This window comes from Budorcas taxicolor, chromosome 24 (assembly GCF_023091745.1).
Source record: "Budorcas taxicolor isolate Tak-1 chromosome 24, Takin1.1, whole genome shotgun sequence".
NCBI classification, from domain to species: Eukaryota; Metazoa; Chordata; class Mammalia; order Artiodactyla; family Bovidae; genus Budorcas; species Budorcas taxicolor.
The window spans coordinates 7,322,995-7,334,302 of record NC_068933.1 but is presented as its reverse complement, the minus strand read 5'-3'; the positions used below and the strand labels follow the sequence as shown (position 1 = coordinate 7,334,302).

The 11,308-nt window shown below is 36.3% G+C and overlaps 1 non-coding gene across 1 annotated transcript; it reads left to right on the top strand.

The window, feature by feature from the left end:
* The first annotated feature begins 331 nt into the window (after positions 1–331).
* Positions 332–438, top strand: LOC128068415 (U6 spliceosomal RNA). Its single transcript, XR_008201480.1, has one exon. It is a non-coding gene; the product is annotated as a U6 spliceosomal RNA (small nuclear RNA).
* Positions 439–11,308: the final 10,870 nt, after the last annotated feature.

Sequence of the window (11,308 nt, the reverse complement as noted above, 5' to 3'; positions counted from 1 at the left end):
GAGTCAGACACGACTGAAGCGACTTAGCAGCAGCAGCAGCAACAAGTATACAAATAACACAAGGCAGAGTATGATATGCATAAGAAAAGTACAAGAAGGAGTTACAGAAATTCAAAGTAAAGAAAGAATAAAAAGCAATCAGGAACAGCTTCCTGGAAGGCTTACCATTTGTACTTGCTCTTGTAGAATAAGCAAGACATTGTTAGAAACAGGTGAAGGAGTCACCCCATAGGAGGGAAAAAACCATGAGAAACAAGCAGCTGGAAGGATGTAAGCCACGTCCAGGGAGATCTGATAGGAACCTTGTGTGTCTTTAAGAAAGACCCAGGAGGTGCTCACTTCGGCTGCACATATTCTAAAATTGGAATGATACAAAGAAGATTAGCATGGCCCCTGCACAAGGATGAAATGCAAATTCATCAAGCATTCCATATTTTTAAAACTAGGAATAAAACCACCATATGACCCAGCAATCCCACTCCTAGGCATATACCGTGAGGAAACCAAATTGAAAATGACACATACATCCCGTTGTTCATTGCAGCACCATTTACAATAGCTAGAACACAGAAGCAACCTAGATGTCCATTGACGGATGAATGGATAAAGAAGTTGTGGTACAAATACACAATGGAATATTACTAAGCCATAAAAAGGAATGCATTTGAGTCAGTTCTGATGAGGTGGATGAACCTAGAACCTATTATACAGAGTGAAGTGAGTCAGAAAGAGAAAGATAAATATCATATTCTAACACATATATATGGAATCTAGAAGAATGGTACTGAAGAACTTATTTACAGGGCAGCAATGGAGAAACAGACATAGAAAATAGATTTATGGACATGAGGGGAGGAGAGGGTGAGATGTATGGAAAGAGTAACATGGAAACTTACATTACCGTATGTAAAATAGATAGCCAACAGGAATTTGCTGTATGGCTCAGGAAACTCAAACAGGGGCTCTGTATCAACCTAGAGGGGTGGGATGGTGGGGGAGATGGAAGTGAGGTTCAAAAGGGAGGGGATATATGTATACCTATGGCTGATTCATGTTGAGGTTTGACAGAAAACAACAAAATTCTGTAAAGCAACTATCCTTCAATTAAAAAAAAAATCAAAAAGAAAGAAAGACCCAGGAGGTAAAATTAGGTAAAACCAGAACAGTTGCCCCATCTTGAACACACATGTATGTTCACATACATGCACAGGCACCTGTTTATTAACACAAGGCTGTGCTAAGACAAAACTTCAGCAAGTCATTTCTGAGTAAAATACAAATGCTGTGAAAGTGAATTATATAATCTTGTATTAGTGTATCCTGGTGCAAGACAAAATCCAATATGCAGCCTGCACATTATTTCTGTTAGTCTAGCTTCATTCTAACCCGCGTTGCTTCCTGGGCGTCACTGCTGTCAGGATAACAGCACCATCTAGTGTGTTCTCATCTGAAGTCCAGGACTTCTTATCTGCTTCTAATGTTACTTGAATAACCACCAAGATACCAAAACAAACAAATAAACAAAACCTCCCACCCAGTTTTTCACTTTAAAACTTGCAATTTTAGATGAAAATTTGTTGGGGTTTAAAGCATTCTCAAGAATCCCCCTAAAAGAAAACTACCTTGTCTCTGGCAACGGAGATGAGGAAAATTTAAAAGGTGTTTATGGACATCTCTACCCTTGTGCACAATCACTAATCAGATGATACAAGGTTATCAAAGATACTGTATCTGTTTACATTCACCAAAGACTACACAGACATTTGGTTTAGAGTAATAACACTCCTGATAGAGTTTTAAAATGCACACATACACTGCACTTTCTATTTTAACATGGGAAATTTAAATCAGCAGAATAGAAAAGTATTACTGTTTGCACATTACATTTTGTCAAGGATAAAACTATTATCATTTCTTAGTTTCAGAATTAGACTTACTACAGCAGAGACAATGTGGACTCCATCATTTCTTTATCACTGACACCCTACAACTGCATATAAAAACATACATCTGAGATGAATATGTTTTATATATATATATATATATATATATATATATATATATATATATATGCTGCTGCTGCTGCTGCTAAGTCGCTTCAGTCATATATATACCAGAGAAGGCAATGGCACCCACTCCAGTGTTCTTGCCTGGAGAATCCCAGGGATGGCGGAGCCTGGTGGGCTGCCGTCTATGGGGTCGCACAGAATCGGACACAACTGAAGCGACTTAGCAGCATATGTATATACACACACACACATATTAGTGGAACAGGAAAATATGCTATAAACAGCAGTGGAATTCACAAGAATCTATGCTGAACAGTCATGGTAGGGCATAAATTTATCTGCTCATCAACTCGAAGCATAAAAAATAAAGTTAGTAATTTCATGATAAATATATTTATCATATTTTCATTATTACCCTTTTGATGTCATTAAAGGAAACTCATGGTGAAAATGTTAACATTTAGGATATGTATTCTATAAAAGTTCAGTTCAGTTCAGTCGCTCAGTCGTGTCCGACTCTTTGCAACCCCATGAATCGCAGCACGCCAGGCCTCCCTGTCCATCACCATCTCCTGGAGTTCACTCAGACTCACGTCCATCGAGTCAGTGATGCCATCCAGCCATCTCATCCTCGGTCGTCCCCTTCTCCTCCTGCCCCCAATCCCTCCCAGCATCAGAGTCTTTTCCAATGAGTCAACTCTTCGCATGAGGTGGCCAAAGTACTGGAGCTTCAGCTTTAGCATCATTCCTTCCAAAGAAATCCCAGGGCTGATCTCCTTCAGAATAGACTGGTTGGGTCTCCTTGCAGTCCAAGGGACTCTCAAGAGTCTTCTCCAACACCACAGTTCAAAAGCATCAGTTCTTCGGTGCTCAGCCTTCTTCACAGTTCAACTCTCACAACCATACATGACCTCAGGAAAAACCATAGCCTTGACTAGACGGACCTTAGTCGGCAAAGTAATGTCTCTACTTTTGAATATGCTATCTAGGTTGGTCATAAGTTTTCTTCCAAGGAGTAAGCGTCTTTTAATTTCATGGCTGCAGTCACCGTCTGCAGTGATTTTGGAGCCCAAAAAAATAAAATGGGGAAACAGTAGAAACAGTGTCTATAAAAATAGTTGACATAAAAGACTTTTCATCTATTTTTAATTCTTCTTGACTGTGAACACATCGGAAAAATGTTCTACTTATGAAAGAAGGAGAAAGATTTGAAAATATTTCCTTGAACACAAAGTGTATAAATGATACATATTTCAGAAATTGAGAGTCACAACTCAATAGTTGAAAAGCACTACAGAGCAGTAGGACCAATAATTAAAAGTTTTATAAATATCTATAATATTTTATAATTTATATATTCTTATATAGTTATCTATGTATATATTTATAGACATACCTAAATCTTATATATTTATATACTACAGAGATACATCAACACATATTTTATAGATATAGATATATCTATAATATTTTTAATCACTGGTCTAATTATAATTTTCAGCTATTGAATTGAGATTTTCATTTTATTTATATACAATTTTATATTTTATATACAATTTTATATTTTATATCCAATTTTATATACAAGCTTATATTTATACAAGTCTTTCACTTGCCTTTTTATGAAACATACTACTTAAATTCCTACATGTATGCATGGTTATACAATATTTATTTATTTATGCAATCCCAGTGGCCTTTAATTTTCTGATGCCTAGGATGTCAATGTTATTTGCAGTCAAGCAAAGGTATCTAGGTTAGGACTGGATGAAAATACGTAGCACATTGGTCCACAAAGGGCTGGAACTCCACAAATGCCCCATTCCCAGCCCATATGATCTGTCTTGAAAATCAACTGGATTCTAGTGGGTAAAGACCTTAAAAGTATAGTCCTTGTTTGTAAGATTTCACAAGGTTTAATGTGGAGTTCGTTCATAAGAGCACTGGATTCAGACTGATCTTCAGAAAAGTTGCTCATTGTAGGCAATTATTTTTATTTTTAAAATGAAGAGAAGGGAAAGTGGGAGGAGAGTGAGAGACGGTAAGTCAGAATGGGAAAATCAGTGATTTATCTTACTGAGCTCTGAGTTCTCATTTGCTGAGTGAAGGACCTTAATCAGGTCATGATTTATTACTTCACTTCTGTTATTTTATTAGTATGTCCAGAGCTATATATCAATTCCTAGTCTGTTAGAATATAGCATGGATTTCACTACCTGGTAAGTAATTTGACCTATATGGAGAGTTATTTACATAGGACACAGTTACAATAATTAATACAATATTCAGAAGTATTTTTTCCAAATGTGTTAAATAAATTTTATTATAAAAAATACCCCATTACTAAGTATCTTCCACAAGTTAGTTACCTTATCCTTTATTTTTAAAGGATATTTTTAAAAATATTCTATTAATATCTGTCAGCAAGTATGAAAAGCAGCAAATCAATCAAATTAGACTGAAGGAAAATAGCCCCAAAGAGCTTTATAATCAAAACTGAAAGGGATCCCATCTTTTATCCCAGATAAATTATATGCAGGGACTTGAGCTCCAAGAATGCATTCCTAAGAAAAAACAAAAGAGTTCTGATAGAGACATTTAGTACAAAATCATACTTAAAATTATCAGTGATCTTCTGATATCGAGTTGAAGAGAATGTATATCTTTTAAGGAAGTTGGCCTTCCTATTTATGTGACAGCAAATGGCTCAGATTCAAAATTGCCTGCAATTCCTCATTCCAAGGAGCATTTGGCAACTCACAAGCCTGACAGTTTCCAAGTGCACTGTATTATAATGGATCTTTTCAGCCCAATTCAAAGCAAATTTTCCCACATAAACTTAAATTTCTACTCTTCACCCTGATCTCATTTTCAGAGAGCAACTGTCTGAGCTGAAATTAATATATCCACTTTCTAAAAGACATTCACTGTGTTATATATGTGAAAGTTGCTGAGACTAGATCAGAAACATTCTTACCACCAAAAAAAAAAAAATATTATATGAGGGGATTAATGTTTTAACTAATGCTGTGGTAACAGTGTAGTAACAGATATGTTCCTCCTTTCATCACATTATATATCTGAAATTTACACAATGTTATATGTCAATAATATCTCACTAAAGCTGTGGGGGAAGGGGAGACATTCACACATGATAAAACGTAATTTTCCACAGAGATCAATTATTGCAGGGTGCATGCTCAGTCGCTCAGGCATGTCCAACTTTGATTGACTATATGGACTGTAGTCAGCCAGGCTCCTCTGTCCATGTAATTCTCCAGGCAAGAATGCTAGAGTGGGTTGCTGTGCCCTCCTCCAGGGGATCTTCCTGACTGAGGTATCAAACCTACAGCTTCTGTGTCTCCTGCATTGCTAATGTTTACCATACCTCTCTGACAGAGATTTATTTTTATCCATATTTCACTTGGTACAATTTTGAACCAATTTCCTAATAGAACTTGGATTAAGGAGAATGTGGATCAAAGTGGTTAGGTTGAGGTGTTGGAAACACCAAATGATGTAAGTTACTGCACAGCACTTGATAAGAACAAAGATTAATTAGTTATTAAAATAAAGATCTCTCCTTTAGGAAACTATGCCTGTAACTTTAAAGATCAGTTTTCATTCCAATCCCAAAGAAAGGCAATGCCAAAGAATATTCCAGTTACCACACAGTTGCACTCATCTCACATGCCAGCAAAGTAATGCTCAAAATTCTCCAAGCCAGGCTTCAATAGTACATGCAGATGAACTTCCAGATGTTCAAGCTGGATTTAGGAAAGGCAGAGGAACCAGAGATCAAATTGCCAACATCTGCTGGATCATGGAAAAAGCAAGAGAGCTCCAGAAAAACATCTATTTCTGCTTTAGTGACTACGCCAAAGCCTTTGACTGTGTGGATCACAATAAACTGTGGAAAATTCTGAAAGCGATGGGAATACCAGACCACCTGACCTGCCTCTTGAGAAACCTGTATGCAGGTCAGGAAGCAACAGTTAGAACTGGACAAGGAACAACAGACTGGTTCCAAATAGGAAAAGGAGTATGTCAAGGCTGTCTATTGTCACCCTGCTTATTTAACTTCAAGCACAGTACATCATGGGAAATGCTGGGCTGGATGAAGCACAAGCTGGAATAAAGATTATCAGGAGAAATAGCAAAAACCTCAGATACACAGATGACATCACCCTTATAGCAGAAAGTGAAGAAGAACTAAATAACCTCTTGATGAAAGTGAAAGAGGAGAGTAATAAAGTTGGCTTAAAGCTCAACATTCAGAAAACTAAGATCATGGCATCTGGTCCCATTACTTCATGGCAAATGGATGGGGAAACAATGGAAATAGTGAAAGACTTTATTTTCTTGAGCTCCAAAATCGCTGCAGATGGTTGCAGCCATGAAATTAAAAGACACTTACTCCTTGGAAGAAAAGCTATGACCAACCTAGACAGCATACTTAAAAGCAGAGACATTACTTTGCTGACAAAGGTCCGTCTAGTCAAAGCTATGGTTTTACCAGTAGTCATGTATGGATGTGAGAGTTGGACTATAAAGAAAGCTGAGTGCTGAAGAACTGATGCTTTTAAACTGTGGTGTTGAAGAAGACTCTTGAGAGTCCCTTGGACTGCAAGGAGATCCAATCAATCCATCCTAAAGGAAATCAGTTCTGAATATTCATTGGAAGGACTGATGCTGAAGCTGAAACTTCAATACTTAGGACGCCTAAAAGTGAAGAACTCATTGGAAAAGACCCTGATGCTGTGAAAGATTGAAGGAGGGAGGAGAAGGGGACAACAGAGGATGAGATGGTTGGATGGCATCACTGACTCAATAGACATGAGTTTGAGCAAGCTCTGAGAGTTGGTGATGGACAGGGAGGCCTGGAGTGCTGTAGTCAGACATGACTAAGCAACTGAAGTGAACTGAACTAATGTCTTTAACTTAGAGATGAATAGGATATGTTCAAATATCCAGGTCATTCAACATTTCAAGGTAACTGGCTTTATGGAAGTAAACATGAATTTTAAAATAATGTACTGAGCAGTAACTTTCAGTGAACAACATGCTAGGATTAGAGGTATACCAAAGTGAGTAAAACAAAACTCCTCTCAAATTTTTTTCATCTCAAGCATTTCAATATACAACACATTTTATAAATTCAACACAAATCTGTAACACATCATTTTAGTGTTTAACAATGTTTAAATATTTTTATATTTTAAACACTTTACTGAGTTATAAATTATATACAAGAAAGCTCACACGTTATAAGATGTTTGGGTTGATGACTTTTAACAAGTAATCATATAATTACTACCCCATTCAAGATACAAAACATTTTCATCAACAACAGAGTTTCCCTCATGCCCCCTTGCAATCAATTCACTTCATTCTCTGTCCCAGGCAACCACTATCTGGATTTGCCTCTGTAGTTTTGTCTATTCTAGAATATTATAGAATGGAATCATATAATCTGTACCATTTTTTCTGCCTTTTTTGTTTATAATAATATTTGGGGGAAGTAAGAATGGATATATTTCAGAAAAAAATCAAAAACATCTAGTCTCTACAATGTATTAATGGAAAAGTCTGGTATTTCATTTAAATAATCAAAAGACATTCAAAGAAACAAAAAATTTTAATCTGTGGTGAAGAAAAAGGGTAATTGATAGAAACCAAATCTGAGATGGAAGAGAAAAAACTTGAAGCAATAATATATATTTATCTTAAAAAGACAAATTTAATCTTAATAAGTGAAATGGTAGAGAATTTCAGCAGAAAGAAAATGGAAACTGTAAAAAAAAAAAAAAAGAAAAGAAATGCTAGGATGGAAAAGAACAAAAGTAGAAATTTAAAAATTTACTCATTGGCTTTAAAAAGTCAGTAAGTTTGATTTCAGCAACAGAAAGATAAAATGGTGAAGAAAAACAAACCCTCAGGTATGTATGGGAAAAAATCCATACTAGTCTAATTTATGTCTAACTGGAGTCCTAAAAAGAGAAGAGAATGAGACTGAGAAAGAAAATTATATTTGAAAAATATTGCACAAGAATTTTCAAATTTGAGAAAAACACTGACTTACAAACAGAAAGACTCAATAAACTACAAATAGTAAGGACTGTTGCTGACCTGAAACTCCAATACTTTGACCACCTGATGTGACTCATTGAAAAAGACCCTGATGCTGGGAAAGATTGAGGACAAAAAGAGAAAGAGGTGAGAGAGAACGAAATGGTTGGATGACATCACCAACTCAATGGACATGAGTTTGAGCAAACTCCAGGAGACAGTGAAGGAGAGGGAAGCCTGGAATGCTGCAATCCATGGGGTTACAAATAGTCGGACATGACTTAGTGACTGAACAACAAAGAAAATGTCAGAGAACTCTACCGATGCACATCTTCCTATGCACCTATGCACATAGTCACGTTGTTGAAAGTAAGGAAAAAGAAAATCTTGAAGGAAGCCACAGAAAATGAGAAATTGTGTACAAGAGAAAAGGGATAATTAACAAATTTGGCTAGTTCAGAGCCTTTTTCAAAAATTATCTTTCATTCTCCCACTCTAAAGTATTCCCTTCTATTTCCATATATTCCCAGCGTTTTATCTGGTGTCTTAGTGTCCCTGTTAACTCCTACATTGTATCATGGTACTTTAAGTAAATGCTTATCTGCCTATAAATTTCATAAAAGAACAATTTTTATCTGTTCCTCTTCATAACCCTTGTAGCACTTTTTAATGTTGAATATTCAATAACCCTGAAGAAATTAGTATCTCTAATAAGAACACAAAGTAAAGGAAAATGACTTTTAAAAACTGTTAAAGTATCATATTCTTATTCAGGGGGCTCTATTAGTGATGAAAATATGTTATTAAGAACTCCATGGGAAACTTTAATTTTTCTGTTTTTGTTGTTTTACTTTTATCTCTTCTGTTTTCCCTACCTGAAAGCAGTTTCATTTCATCCTTATTTTGAAGAATGGGCTTCCCTGATAGCTCAGCTGGTAAAGAATCCACCTGCAATGTGAGAGAACAGGGTTTAATCCCTGGGTTGGGAATATCCCTTGGAGAAGGGAAAGGCTACCCACTCCAGTATTCTGGCCTGGAGAATACAGTCCATTGTGTTGCAGAGAGTCAGACGCAACTTTCACTTTCACCCATCCATATGAAATTTTCACCGACAGTCTTATTTTGTTTTTACTAGTTTAAAAGTGCCATTCCATTGTCTTGTTGCTCACATTGTTTCTAACGTGCAATCAGCAATCTTTATTATGAAATTCTAGCCAAAGGAAATTTCAGGCCACTAATACCAAAATAAAATTCACATTAAAATTCAAAGGGAAAAGCTACAAACAAAATATATTTACTCGTTTATAAGCTTAATCACTATCCTAACATGTGAAAAAAATTAGATGAATTATCATTTCTCTTCCAGGGATCAGACTCAAAATTTGATGACTGTATGTATGCAAAGTAGTTTTCCTTCAAAGGAAAGGCACCTTGATTAAAATGAGAAAGCTGGCCTCCAATCTGGTCTCTGTTTTAAGAAGTGTATCTTAGTCTGTGTAAATAAAGGAGTTGGACTGGATATTTTCTGAGGTTCCTTGCAGCTCTAAAATTCTGAATCCTAGAAAAGTACTTGCTAATGTCTTGGCAAAAGTTTCTAAGTAATTTTCCTAATTACTGAAAAGTGATATGGGTTAGGAAGAATCTCACCATCCTAACACTATTGATATTCATTTTTTAATATCCATTTGTTGGTATTTAACAAATTTTTATTGAGCACTGATTCTGTGTAAAGCACTACACTGGACACTTGAAATGTACATTGACCAAGACACGTAAGAGGTTTGATAGTCCCTATCAAAATACATGGGAATCACTGAAGTCGCTATGGCAAACTTTATATCATAAGCCTCTCCCCTGAAGGACAGGACAACTGGGAATATAGAGAACAGAATCTCAGGGCTTATGGAACTGTTGGGGCTTCCCTGGTGATTCAGAGGTTAAAGCATCTGCCTCCAATGTGGGAGACCCGGGTTCGATCCCTGGGTTCAATCCCTGGGTTGGGAAGATCCCCTGGAGAAGGAAACGGCAACCCACTCCAGTATTCTTGCCTGGAGAATCCCATGGTCGGAGGAGCCTGGTAGGCTATAGTCCACGGGGTCGCATAGAGTCGGACACGACTTGAGCGACTTCATCTCATCTCATCTCATCTCATCTCATCTCATCTCATGGAACTGTTAGTACCTTCCAGCCTTCTTAGAAAGATGCTTCTACAATGGATCAGTTCTATACAGTTTTGCTCTTCCTGAAAACTTAAGGGAATCAACCACAGACTTCAAATACATGCTGGAAACATACATGTTTCCAAGAATGTTTACTTTATCTCTTGGTAGAAAGGAAAAGAAATAAGCAAGGAAGAATTCTAATGACTCCATTTCTGAATTTTTTAACTTACTGACATGCAGGTTTAAAATAATAAAGCTTTTCATAATTAATTGCTTCTTTACCACCCACATTATTCCACTTTAACTTATACCCTCCACTGACAAACAGAACAATAGTGAGCTATTTATATGCCAGAGAAGCAATGTTTAAAAATTTTAAACACAACCAATTCTATATAGAGAAAGGCATTAGTAAACTTATAGGCAATTGAAGAAATAGAAATAAACAGGTAAATCATTTCTTGACAATAAAATATAACCAACACTTAAAATTGAGAATATTCTGTTTTGACAAGGATGCAGTAAAAGGGACTCCCTTAATAAATGTTATGGAAATACAATTTGATATAAGACTTTGGAAGACAATTTCTTGATCTAGCTTTGTAATATGTCCTGAAATCAGAAGTATGAGGACAGCTGCTTTGTTCTTTCTCAAGATTGCTTTGTCTATTCAGGTTCCTTTGTGGTTCATATGAATTTTAAGATTACATTTTCTATTTCTATAAAAAGCACCACTGGAATTTTGATAAGAACTGCACTGAATCTATAGATGGCTTTAGATAGTAGAGACATTTTAACAATATTAAGTCGTCCAAACTATGAACATGGGATGCCTTTCTATTTATTTGTATCTTCTTTCATTTCTTTCCTTAGTATCTTATAGTTTCTAGTGTATAAAGTGTTTTGCCTCCTTGGTTAAGTTTATTTCTAAGTGTTAAATATTACTTGCTTAGTCATGTCTGACTCCTTGTGACCCCATGGTCCATAGCCAGCCAGGCTCCTCGGTCCATGGGATTTTCCAGGCAAGAACACTGGAGTGGGTTGCCATTTCCTTCTCCAGGGGATCTT